Source organism: Pteropus vampyrus, unplaced genomic scaffold, assembly GCF_000151845.1.
Source record: "Pteropus vampyrus isolate Shadow unplaced genomic scaffold, Pvam_2.0 Scaffold30, whole genome shotgun sequence".
NCBI lineage: Eukaryota > Metazoa > Chordata > Mammalia > Chiroptera > Pteropodidae > Pteropus > Pteropus vampyrus.
Window position 1 is genome coordinate 9,831,512 of NW_011888811.1, and position 11,127 is coordinate 9,842,638.

Consider the following 11,127-nt stretch of genomic DNA (forward strand, 5'->3'; position numbering starts at 1 on the left):
TGACAGGACTCAGTGATTCATTATTTTGCTTTCTGTGCATGTTTGTTCCCAGAATTCAGTCTGTCAATGATATTAATGAACTTCCGGGTATATACATATTATATGATGGTACAATGAGACTCAGGTGAGTTGAAGGTCTTTGAGGGCTTCATTGCACAGGTGCGAGTGACTAGCTTAAACTGATACCTAATTTCTGCCTACTGGTTTCTTTGTGTGAGTTAAAAAAAAAAAAAAAGCCTTCTGGCTTGGTTAATTGAGGGCAGATCAGGGCGGACCCTTTCTGAGATAGGATGACCTCAGTGTCTTTGCAAGCAGACCCGAAACCCCCTAACTAACTTCCTGCCTACCTCTCTTCTAAGAGCCATGAACCCTCTTATTATTAGTATGGATGTTGAGGGACAGGCGGTCCCTTCTTCTCTATCTGCTTCCTGCTGAGAATGGCTGTAGTCCTTGCCTGTTGGGGTTTCATGGAGCTCTTTTCCTTTCTGCCCCAGTCAGGGTGGGGTCTTGGGTTTCCTGCCAAAGTGCCACCTCAGTTCCTAGACAAGGAAAAGAAAACACAAACTTGTTATTTAAATCATACATCTATTAATTTCTTTATTGATTTCTCTATTAAGTGAGTAAAGAGAAACAGGCTTGGTTAATACATTTCTTAAAGAGGAAAAAGAAAGACCTTTGGCTTAAAGTCCCCTCCCCTTGAGATTCTAAGGGCCCTGTCTGGCTTAACATCATTTCTTCTTAAAGATGGGCTGATGACCCTTATCAATAGCCAGAGGATTTGAATCGCCAGGGCAATTATCAAGATTTGAGGGAGAGGCCCTTTTTCCAAAGAAAGGAGGGAAGAAAACTTAACTAGGTTTACTAAAAAGATTAACTCTGCCAGAGATGTCCCATTTCATTTCCTGCTAAAAGATTGAGAATTTTACAAGTGATATCCTGTCTCGCTAGTGCTGGGGAGTGGCTGCAAATACAGATGAAGCTGTGCTCGCTCTCTGGCCGCTCACCTCCTGTTGTGCGGCCCAGTTCCTAACAGGCCATGGACCAGTACTGGTCTGTAGCCTGAGAGCTGAGGACCCTTGGTCTAGAACAAGACAACCAGTTTGAGACTCAAGGTCTGGGAGTTGGGGGTGAGGTTTTACGAAATGATGAATTAATAAATATCTAATTCTTGTACAGAGACTCTTTGGTCATAGGAGGTTTTTGATGAAGCTGTTTCTCTCTTTCTATGTGCTATCGGGGTGAATGGTAGCCATCTACAAACAACTTCCTAGTATCTAATGTGTGCAGTAGCCCAGGAGAGACTCTCTTCCCTTAAACAGATTAAAAACCTAAATGAAACAAAACACACACAAGAAATGCATTCGAATAGAAGCAGTGTTGTTATTCCATTGCCACAAGGAAGGTTTTCTATGGAGGCTTGGCTCATACAGCTTTGTCCACAAACTTTGAGGATTTAGAGCTATCTTATTCTACAACCTTGACCTTAATCTTTCTAGACTAAATGAAAGATAACGTACAATTCTTCAGGATCATTCGCTATGTTCTGGGTACTCAGTGTTTCAAGGCAATTCCTCATTGAATCCTCACCGTAGCCCAATGGGACAGCTTTCGGAGCTGAGGAAACAGAAGCACAGATAGAGGAAGGAAATTACCTGAGGTCATAGAGTCCCACCCCCTGTGACAGAGCCAGACCTTGAACCAGGCAGGAAGGACTCCACACTCTGAACCACTGCCCTGTCCTTCACCATGAGGGCCCTAATTAAAGACTTCATGCATGCAGAACTGCAGGATTAACCTGTGGTCCCAAATGGATTTTAGTTTACTCAGATCCGCAGAAACCTGAGTGTTTTAATGGTTCTCCAATCCCCACCCCTTTATAGTTCAGTCTTCCCTTGTCCCCATATTATTTACTCAGAATCTTATTTTCATTTGCAGAGGAAGCGGTGAGTAGAGAACCTGGCAGGCACCTTAATGAAGCCAGGTGGGACACATTTAAATAGGAATGTGTTGAACTGACTCATGAAGAGCAAAACCAGCTGTCACCAGGCTTAACGAAAGGTTAACAGGAACGTGCCAATGGCTGGCTGGGGAGACTCTTTGTCTCTCTAAAGAAAACAAAAAGTTGAGAAGTAGTCTCCTTGAGTGGAAGCAAGAGCAGAAGGAAGAAGCCACTTAAAACCAAAGACTGGGTCCAAAACAGTTTCATTTAGATTTGTAAACATGTTACAGTCTTAAAAAATAAAAAAAAAAAAGGCACGGTGAATTCTCAGCTCTCTGAGCAACAAAAGACCGAGAGGGGGCATGCTCCTGAAAAAGACGAAGGCTGATGCTGTTCCCAGGAAGCCTGGGTGCACTGGAGGCGGGGGCGCACCAGGTGAGGTGGGTTCATTTTCTAACTGAGCAGAAAAGGTGCCATTTTGCTGTTGTATGCTTTGTCCGTGTTGCATGTACAGTTGGGTGAAGGAGTGTGGAGGAGAGCAGGAAAGACCCTTACACGTCCTTCAATTCAACTCCCATATTTTAGCTGGTGAAACTGAGGCCCAGGTTGAGGGAATTTGAATTACCCCAGGCTACGCAGTAAACCAGTGCCAGAGCGGAGACCTAAACCAGGTACCCCAGGCTTAACTGTGGCCGAGTCGTGACCTTGTTCTTGGATTTTTCTGAGTCTACGCAGATCTGGCTGATTATTTACCCTTCTGAAATCATATGCAGTAGGTTCTTTTTGGTATGTATGACTCAGCATTTCTTTTCCTTGAACCACCTTGTCAAGCACATTCTTGACCTTATGGTGAACTGTTTTTCCCAGAAAGAGGAATTAGAATGAGGAAGTGCAAAGCTTGGCTGTTCTACTGCTGTTTAAAAAACACCCCCATAACTAGGGTGAGCAACTCGTCCTGGTTTTAAAACTCATAGTCCCACATGCTGGGGACTCCCTCAGTCCTGGGCAAACACTGGTATCGTTGGCCAACCTAGGTCCATAATTATACTCAAGATCAAAAGCAACAGCTCCCTGAGCTCTTTCGTTCACAGCCCCTGCTCTTGACTTTATTGCAGTGATCATTTTTTTCTGTGACTTTGCCACTGGACCCAAGTGGAATTTCATTTGTTCAGATCCAGCGTTGGAGTAGATAACTAAATCTAGATCCTAGACCCTGGGGGGCTCAGAGTAGCAATATTGTCATCACTTAGGAGCTTGTCAGAAATGCAGAATGTCAGTCCCCATCCTAGACCCTCAATCTGCATTTAAACAAGGTCTTCATGCAATTCATATGCACATTAAAGATTGAGAAATACTAATCTAAAACATTGATTTTTCCAACTTGGCTTCACATTGGAGTCATGTGGGGAACTTAAAAAATACTGATGCTGGACTCCCTTCTGAAGTCCTGATTTAATTGGCCTGGGGGAGACCTGGGCATCAGGCCTTTTTAAAGCAACTCAGGTAATTCTAATACAGAGCAATGTTTGTAAACTACTTCTTAAAGGAAGGTACCTTAGCACCAGAAAGTAATGTTGTTAATTAGAATAACTCTTGGCCAAAGTTACAAGTTTTTGTGGGTCTAGTACCCCCAAATGATTTCGGTCAAAGAAATGATCAAGAAAATTGCTCAAGATCTGGGGAGACAAGATAATGGACAAGGCCCATTAAAATACTTTAAAAACCAAGATATAATACAGGCATACCTCATTTTTATTGCACTTCACAGATGTGTTTTTTACAAGTTGGAGGTAAGACCCTCTGCCAGCAAAATGATTAGGACTTGCTTTATTATGAAACTTGCCTTATTGCTGTGGTCTGGAACCAACCCGCAGTCTCCTGGAGTTATGCCTATATTTGGTCTGTGGAAGGTGATAATGAGAAAACAGAAAAGATAAACGGAGAAGGAATGTCTGGGGAGTTAAGGTGATGTCTCTGTTTAGCGACATCAGAGGGGTAATGAAGAGATGACACCAAGATCATAAGAGAAACAAGATCTTAAGAGAAATCCTATTTCAGGGTCAGTTCCGAAGTTTACTAAGATGAGATAATTAGAACCTCTGCGACTTTCTTGGTTCTTCCCTCATGGTTGCATGATGGCTGCCACAGCTCTCATCTGGACTCCACAAAAGCATCTCAAGCAGGAAGGAAAGAGGTGGATGGTAATGGGACTTTTTCCCTTGTATGACTCTAAATCTTTATCAAAAGGGTCAATTTTTCATAGAAGTTACAGAAGAGTCCCCCATATATTTCATTGGCTATCTAATGGGTCACATGTCTACCCTTTGGCAAAGGGAAATGAGATTTCTAGGGCTGATTTGCACCAATCATTACTCAGCTCCTAGGCTGTGTACACTGCCATTCGGCCAAAATTTAAAATCAGTCAGCACAGAAGAAACTGGGAGTGGCTTGATTTTTAACTTGAAATTTTGATTTTCACTCATCCCAAAAAAGCTTACTGAGTGTCAACCGTGGGCCAAAGGGCCCCGCTGGGTGCTGAGGTATAGCCATGATCAAGAAAGACCCAATCCCTGTTCCCAGGCAGCTCACAGACTGCAAAGCCATTTCTGTCTTTATTATGTATTTTATGACTCCAAATATTTGGGTTGTTTCTAAGGTACCTGAGAAGCAAAAAGAATGAAGGGATAAAAAGGATAGAGGTTTAGAAATTCTGCACACAAACCTTCTTGAAGCTGGGAACTGTACCTGTGAGGCAGTGTCAGGAGTCAATGGAAGAATGAGATGGAAACATTCAGCCCTTGGAGCAAAAACTGTTAGCTACAGTGAAACTTTATAAGCTTGGCAGAAAGTGGCCATCTTGGTAAAAGCGCAATGTTAGAGTAATGGAAATAACCACTTCTACATTACTATGCTGTTTCATACTTTTCCAAGCTTTGTCAAACATATAGTACTACTCTGTGTCAGATGAAGGGCATATCTCCATTTTATAGAGGAGAAAAGTAGAAACAGAAAGCGGGTAAAGTGACTGTCTGCGTTCCTACAATAAAGAGTGAGACAGGACTAGAATTAAGCATCCCGATCCTTCTTCAGTCTAACGGACTTCTATTTTTACGAGGCGGCTACCAAGCACACCCAGCTATGCACTAACAACAGGGCTCGTAGTCATTGCTAATATGATTTGAGCACTTACTGTATGCCAGGCACTATCTAAGCACTTTACCTGCATTATTTTATTGAATCATAACGATCTATGAAGGAATTGCCAGTTTTATCCCTGTTTGACAGATGAGGAAATGCAAGCTTTGATAAAGTAGCTAGTCTGCAGTTGAGCTGGGATTCAAACTCTGGAGCAGCTCCAAAACCTGGGGCCTTACCCCTTGTGCTCTGGCCCCTCCGGGAGTATAAAGTACCTCGGTGATCTCTCAGTGATTATACTCCAGTGCAAGGTAGAAAGGACTGTTCAGTTGAGAGTTTTAGGTTTCCCTTTAATTGTAAAAATGTGTTCTCTTTTAGGTGTTCTCTTTTCCTTGTTCGTCTGAATATGACCAAACTGGAAATGGGTGGGGGAGTATGAAGGACATGAAGCCAAAGGGTCTTTGGGCTTGGGTCTCACATTCTTGAACAGATTTTAGATTTACCTCCAAATGAAGCATACAGGTTGAATGATCAGCTTCAAACATTTAAAGTATACTACAAATTGGGCCTCTTCCTCCCCTTTAAAATATACCCTAAGAGACTTAAAAAAGAAAAAAAGAAACTGGCCTGGGCCCCACTCTCCTGCAGAGAACTCTGGTCCCGCCATCCTCCTCCCCGGCTTTGCCCTTGTGCTGCCTCTTATCTCTGTTCCCTTCCTGTTTATCTCTGTTCCCTTCATCCTGTTTCTTTCCTTCCCCTCTCTCCTCCCTCTGAGAGGCCCTTGGTGTCTTATCTCCCTTCAGCAGCTCCATCAACAAAGTCCTATCATTTTTTTCCTCCTGATTCAGGGTGCCTCTGCATCATTTTAATCTGTTCCTCTGAGCTTTGGTTTTCGATCTCTTCCCAAACTTAATCTCAAATACTTCTTCACAGAGATGGAAATTAAAAAAAAAAAAAAAGGCTCGAATGAGATGACACAACCTGACAATACCTTCTGGCTTGGGGATCAAGATGATTGATTAGAAAAGACAGTAAAGTCTTGCTTCACCTCAATACCCTGGGCATGCTGTGGTGAAAACGAGTTTTATAATTAACCAAAGACTCACCATCAGCTAATGCTACAGCCTCCTCCCACCCCAGCCTTTTCTTTTTAAACTATTATTGGAAAAGTTTGCAATGCGTTGGTGTTTGGATGGAGCACAGTTCTCAGAGTCAGACTGGCCCAGAACCTGAAGCTGCTCTTGGGCAGCCAGTCAGCCTAGGACCAGTCACTTGGCTTCTTAGTCTCGACGTCATCATCTAGATTTTGGGAATAATAATCAGACCTTCTCGTAAGCAAGCATTAAACGTAGCAGTGCCTGTAAAGCAGTTGGCACAGTGCTTGGCACAGGTAGGCACTCCGTGATATTGGTGCTGTTGTTAATCCATTCTCCAGCCCCAGCAAGTTCAGAGTGAGAAGTGTGTGTTTACTGAAACTTGCTGGCAGGACCGGTAGAGCCCCCAGCGAGGCTACATCCAGTGCACTTGGAGAACTGGAACGTTGAATCTGAGGCCTTCTGGTCTTGCTCAGAAGCTGCATATATGTTCTTTGGTTTGCGGTTCTCATCTGTAGAGAGCTTAAGAACCAACTATGTTAAAATGCATATACCTGGTCCAACCCCAGAGATGCTGACTCATAGTCTGGAACTGGGTCCTACAACTTGCATTTCTTATACCCTCACCCAGTGGAGCTCTGTCGCAGGAGGCAGCAGATCCCCTGACAGTGTGACTCACAGGCCCAGGTTCAAACAGTGCTTATGTTAGCCTCCCCGATTCCTAACCACTTTGTCTTGCTATCCTATTCTGAACTCACACCCTGCTTTACTTTTGTTTGTCTTTGGACCCAGTGCTCAGGTTTTGCTCTTTCTTGATCCACCATGGTCATCCTCACAACACTGCCCAATTCATCACTGGTTCTCATCCTCAGCTGTAGCTCCTGGTTCACAGCTAATTTTCTTGCACCATCCTGTCTGCCTGAGATTTGGCTCTGGCTTAGTTCTACATTCCATCCTAAATTCTTCTGAGGTGATGCTAGCACTCTTGTGGCTTCTACACATCTGTTATAGTTGTCATTTACCATCCTTTCCTGCCTCTCATTTATGCTGTTGTTTACAAACACCCCTTTGTACTCCCAGTATGATGAAGGATCTTGGAAGATGTCAAAGGCACTATTTAACTTGAATTATGATTGAAAAAACACCAGAACGTGGCATGTAGACAGAGCACTGAATGTTTATTGTTACTAAGATGTGTGCTGGATTATTTTTTATTTCAGTTTTAAATCCGTCTCATTATATCTTGGTTCGTTGTTTTTCTACTTCTGCTCTGTGATGAAGAATGTAAGGAAAATGCTCTGGTTTCTATCTGGATTCTGGTTATTTAAGGTTTTGCTGTACCTTGAATGCGACACCATGCAATCATTTAAACTCATATCTTCAAGCGGACCTAAAACAAAAGTAGCACATAGGTCAAGTTGGAAGGTGCGAGCTTAAATGGGTCAGGGAATGTATCTGTCTTGTTCTCTCAATATTCCCATCAGCTATCAGTGTTTGGCTCATACTATACTGTCAAATATTCATCAAATGAATGAAGAAAGATCTATTTCTATTTTCATGTTTTGGTCCATTTTACAACACCCTTCACAGGTAGCCATCCATTATAACTGGTAGAAAGTATATCTTAGGAAAAATCTGCCTCTCTGTGGCTTCCACTTCTTAGTCCATTTTCCCTATGTGGAATAAAAAAGGACAGTTCTAGTCTCTCTTTCATATGGCAGCTTCAGATGTTTAAAGATAATGGTCATGTTTCTCTCTGCCTCCAAGTCTTCTCTTTGCCTGTTCCTAAAACACTGTTTTCCTTTCTCCCTTATCTGTGTTCTGCTTTGTCACTGCTCCCTCTACAAATGGGTTACTAAGATGATAAATAATTCAATTAAAAATGAGCAAAGAATTTAAATAGAAATTTCTCCAAGAAGATATACAAATGACCAATAAGGACATGAGATGCTCAACATCATTAGTCATTAGGAAAATGCAAATCAAAAGCATAATGAGATGCCTCTTCACACCCACTACGGGTGGTCGTAATCAAAAAGACAGATAATAGCAAGTTGACAGAGTGATGGAACAGTTGAAACCCTCGCACGTTGTTGGTAAGAATGCAAAAATGGTGCAGCTGCTTAGGAAACAGCTTGGTGGTTTCACAGTGTTCAACATAGTTACCTTATGACCCATCAATTTCTCTTTGAGATATCTACCCAAGAAAAATAATATATGATCACATGAAAACTTGTACACAAATGCTCATAGTAGCACTATTTATAATAGCCCTCAAGTGGAAATACCTCAAATGTCCATTAGCTGATAATGGATAAACAAATTGTGGTATGTCCATACAATGGAATTCTGTTTGGCAGTGAACAAATAAGTACTGGTCATGCTATAACAGGTACGAACCTCAAAAGCATTATGCTAAGTGAAAGAAGTCAGACACGAAAGACCACATATTGTATGATTTCGTTTCTACGAAATGTCTAGAATAGGTTAATCTGTAGAGACAAAGCTTAGTGGTTACTTAGGGTTGAGGGTGCAGGTTATTTAGAGTTGAGGGGTGACTGCTAACGGGAACATGTTTCTTTGTGGGGTGATGAAAATGTTCTAAAATTAGGTGGTAGTTATGGTTGCACAACTCTGCAAAATATTCTAAAAACCATTGAACTGTACACTTACAAATAGGTGAATTCATGGCATGTCATTTATATCTCAGTAAAGCTGTTAAAAATAAGGTTGTTTGAAATGAATGCAGGGGCCTGACCACCATAGAATAGAAAGAAGCCATTGTGTTTTTCTGCGATGCAACCTAAGATCATGTTCATTTATAAACAGCAATATCTTACTCAGTTGCTTCACACTGAGTGTGTGGTGATTAGTTTTCCGGGCCTGTATTGCTGGCTGGCATATTGTTATAAGTGTGAATAGTTCACGAGAGGATTCTGATGTTGTCTGGAGAAGGAAGACTTTTGTGGATGATCTGTATGAGTGTGAGTGTGAGTGTGAGTGTGAGTGTGAGTGTGTGTGTGTGTGTGTGTGTGTGTGTGTGTGTGTTGTAGGCAGAAAGGGAAAATGAGAGGGCAAAGGTAATTAATGTCTTAGCCAAACGGGAGGCTTTCAATTGCAAAACTTCTTACCATGTCCAAAGAAAAATTTTAAATTATTTTGTATTATTTTATCATATAACAATTGGCTATACAATTAAATCTTTTTTATCTCTTTCCCTTCCTCCTGGAGAAAATCACTGTTGCCTGTTTTGTGTATGTGTTTGTATTTTTCCCAAACGTTTTATTCACGAACAAGCATTATATGTGTGTGTGTATGTGTGTGTGTATTCCTTCTATTATACAAAAACGGTTTATAGTGTACAAGTGTTTGGCATCTTCTTTTTTACTTCATAATAAATCTTGGATATCTTTTCCTATCAGCACAGAAAAATCCACTTACTTTATTTTTAAGTGTTAAATACCATTATAAATATTATTATGAATGTATCATATTTGTTTAACCAGATTCCATTGGTGAATAGATTGTGACCAGTCTTCTGCTCTTACAGACTACACGCAATGAGCATTCTTACACGTACAGTTCTTTGTACTAATGGGAACACAGCTGGAGAGTAAATTCCTATAAGTAGCATTAGTGTTTTAAAGTCTATTTTTAATTAAAGTCTTGGTAGATTAGTTATTGCCAAATTCTCCTCCAAAGTGTTTTCCCAATTTATACTTCATTAATTTTGTTATGAAAATGCCTATTTTCCTTGTAAATAACATTTAATTAGATTTGTTTTCCACCCCGACAATGTTTAACTTTAACTAGAGCAATTTGTTTATATTTAAGTGAATGACTGATATGATTTTGGTTCAAAACTACAGTCTTATTTTGTGCTTTCTATTTGTTCTGCATGCTTAATGTTTCTTTTTTCTCTTAATCTCTTTTGGATTGATAGTTTCTAAACTCGTTTTTTCTCTATTAGGTTGAAAATTATACACTGACTTTAATTCTTTTAATGTTTTTTCTGGAAGTGATAATATGCATCTTCATCTTATCAAAATCTGTCAATACCATCACCCTTCTCTTAGACCATCCAAGACCTTAAAACACTTATTTCCATTTAGTCCTCTATCTATATATGCTGTTATCGTGAATTATAGTTATGTGTAAAATTATTAATTCAACATGATAAAGTTTTCTGCATTCGACATTTTTTTTTTTTAGTTTTACCACTTTCTTTGCTCTTTATTTCTTTCTGAATTTCTGACTTTCCATCTGGTTTTATTTTTGTTTTTCTGCCTAAAATACAGCCTTTAGCATTTTCTTAGCACAGGTCTATTTGTAGTCATCTCTGATAGGTTTTATGTATCTTAAAATGTCTTTATCTGGCTTTCATTCTAGTGAGAATATTTTCCCTGGATTTAGACTTCTAGGTTGGCAGTTTCTTTTAGCACATTGACAATAACTTAGTACTTTCTTCTGGTTTCTATTATTGTTGGAAGAAGCTTCTTTCAGTCTAACAGTTGCACATTTAACTTACTTACTTACTTACTTACTTACTTACTTACATCTACAGCACCTGGTATTCCTAGGTGGTCTCTCATCCAAGTACTAACCAGGCCCAATCCTGCTTAGCTTCCGAGATCAGACAAGACCTGGCACGTTCGGGGTGGCATGGCCGTAGACTAACAGTTGCACTTTTGAAGTTAATATTTTTATCTCATACTGTTCAAAGATTTTTTTTCTGTTTTTGGTTGTCTGCAGTTTCCTTATAATGTGTCTAAGGTCTGGATTTCTTTTTATTTATCCTATTCAGGATGTGCTTGACTTCTTGAAAGTATACATTCGTGTATTACATCAATTCTGGAAAATTCTCTGCTATTATTTCTTCAAAATTTTGCCTCAGCGCATTCTCTCCTTTCTGTACTTGAATTAAAGAAAACATCTCACCATATCCTCCCTATTTCTTAG

General features: G+C 40.4%; 1 pseudogene; it reads right to left on the reverse strand.

The window, feature by feature from the left end:
• Positions 1–10,723: 10,723 nt before the first annotated feature.
• Positions 10,724–10,842, reverse strand: LOC111737756 (annotated as a pseudogene).
• Between the last annotated feature and the right edge of the window lie 285 nt (positions 10,843–11,127).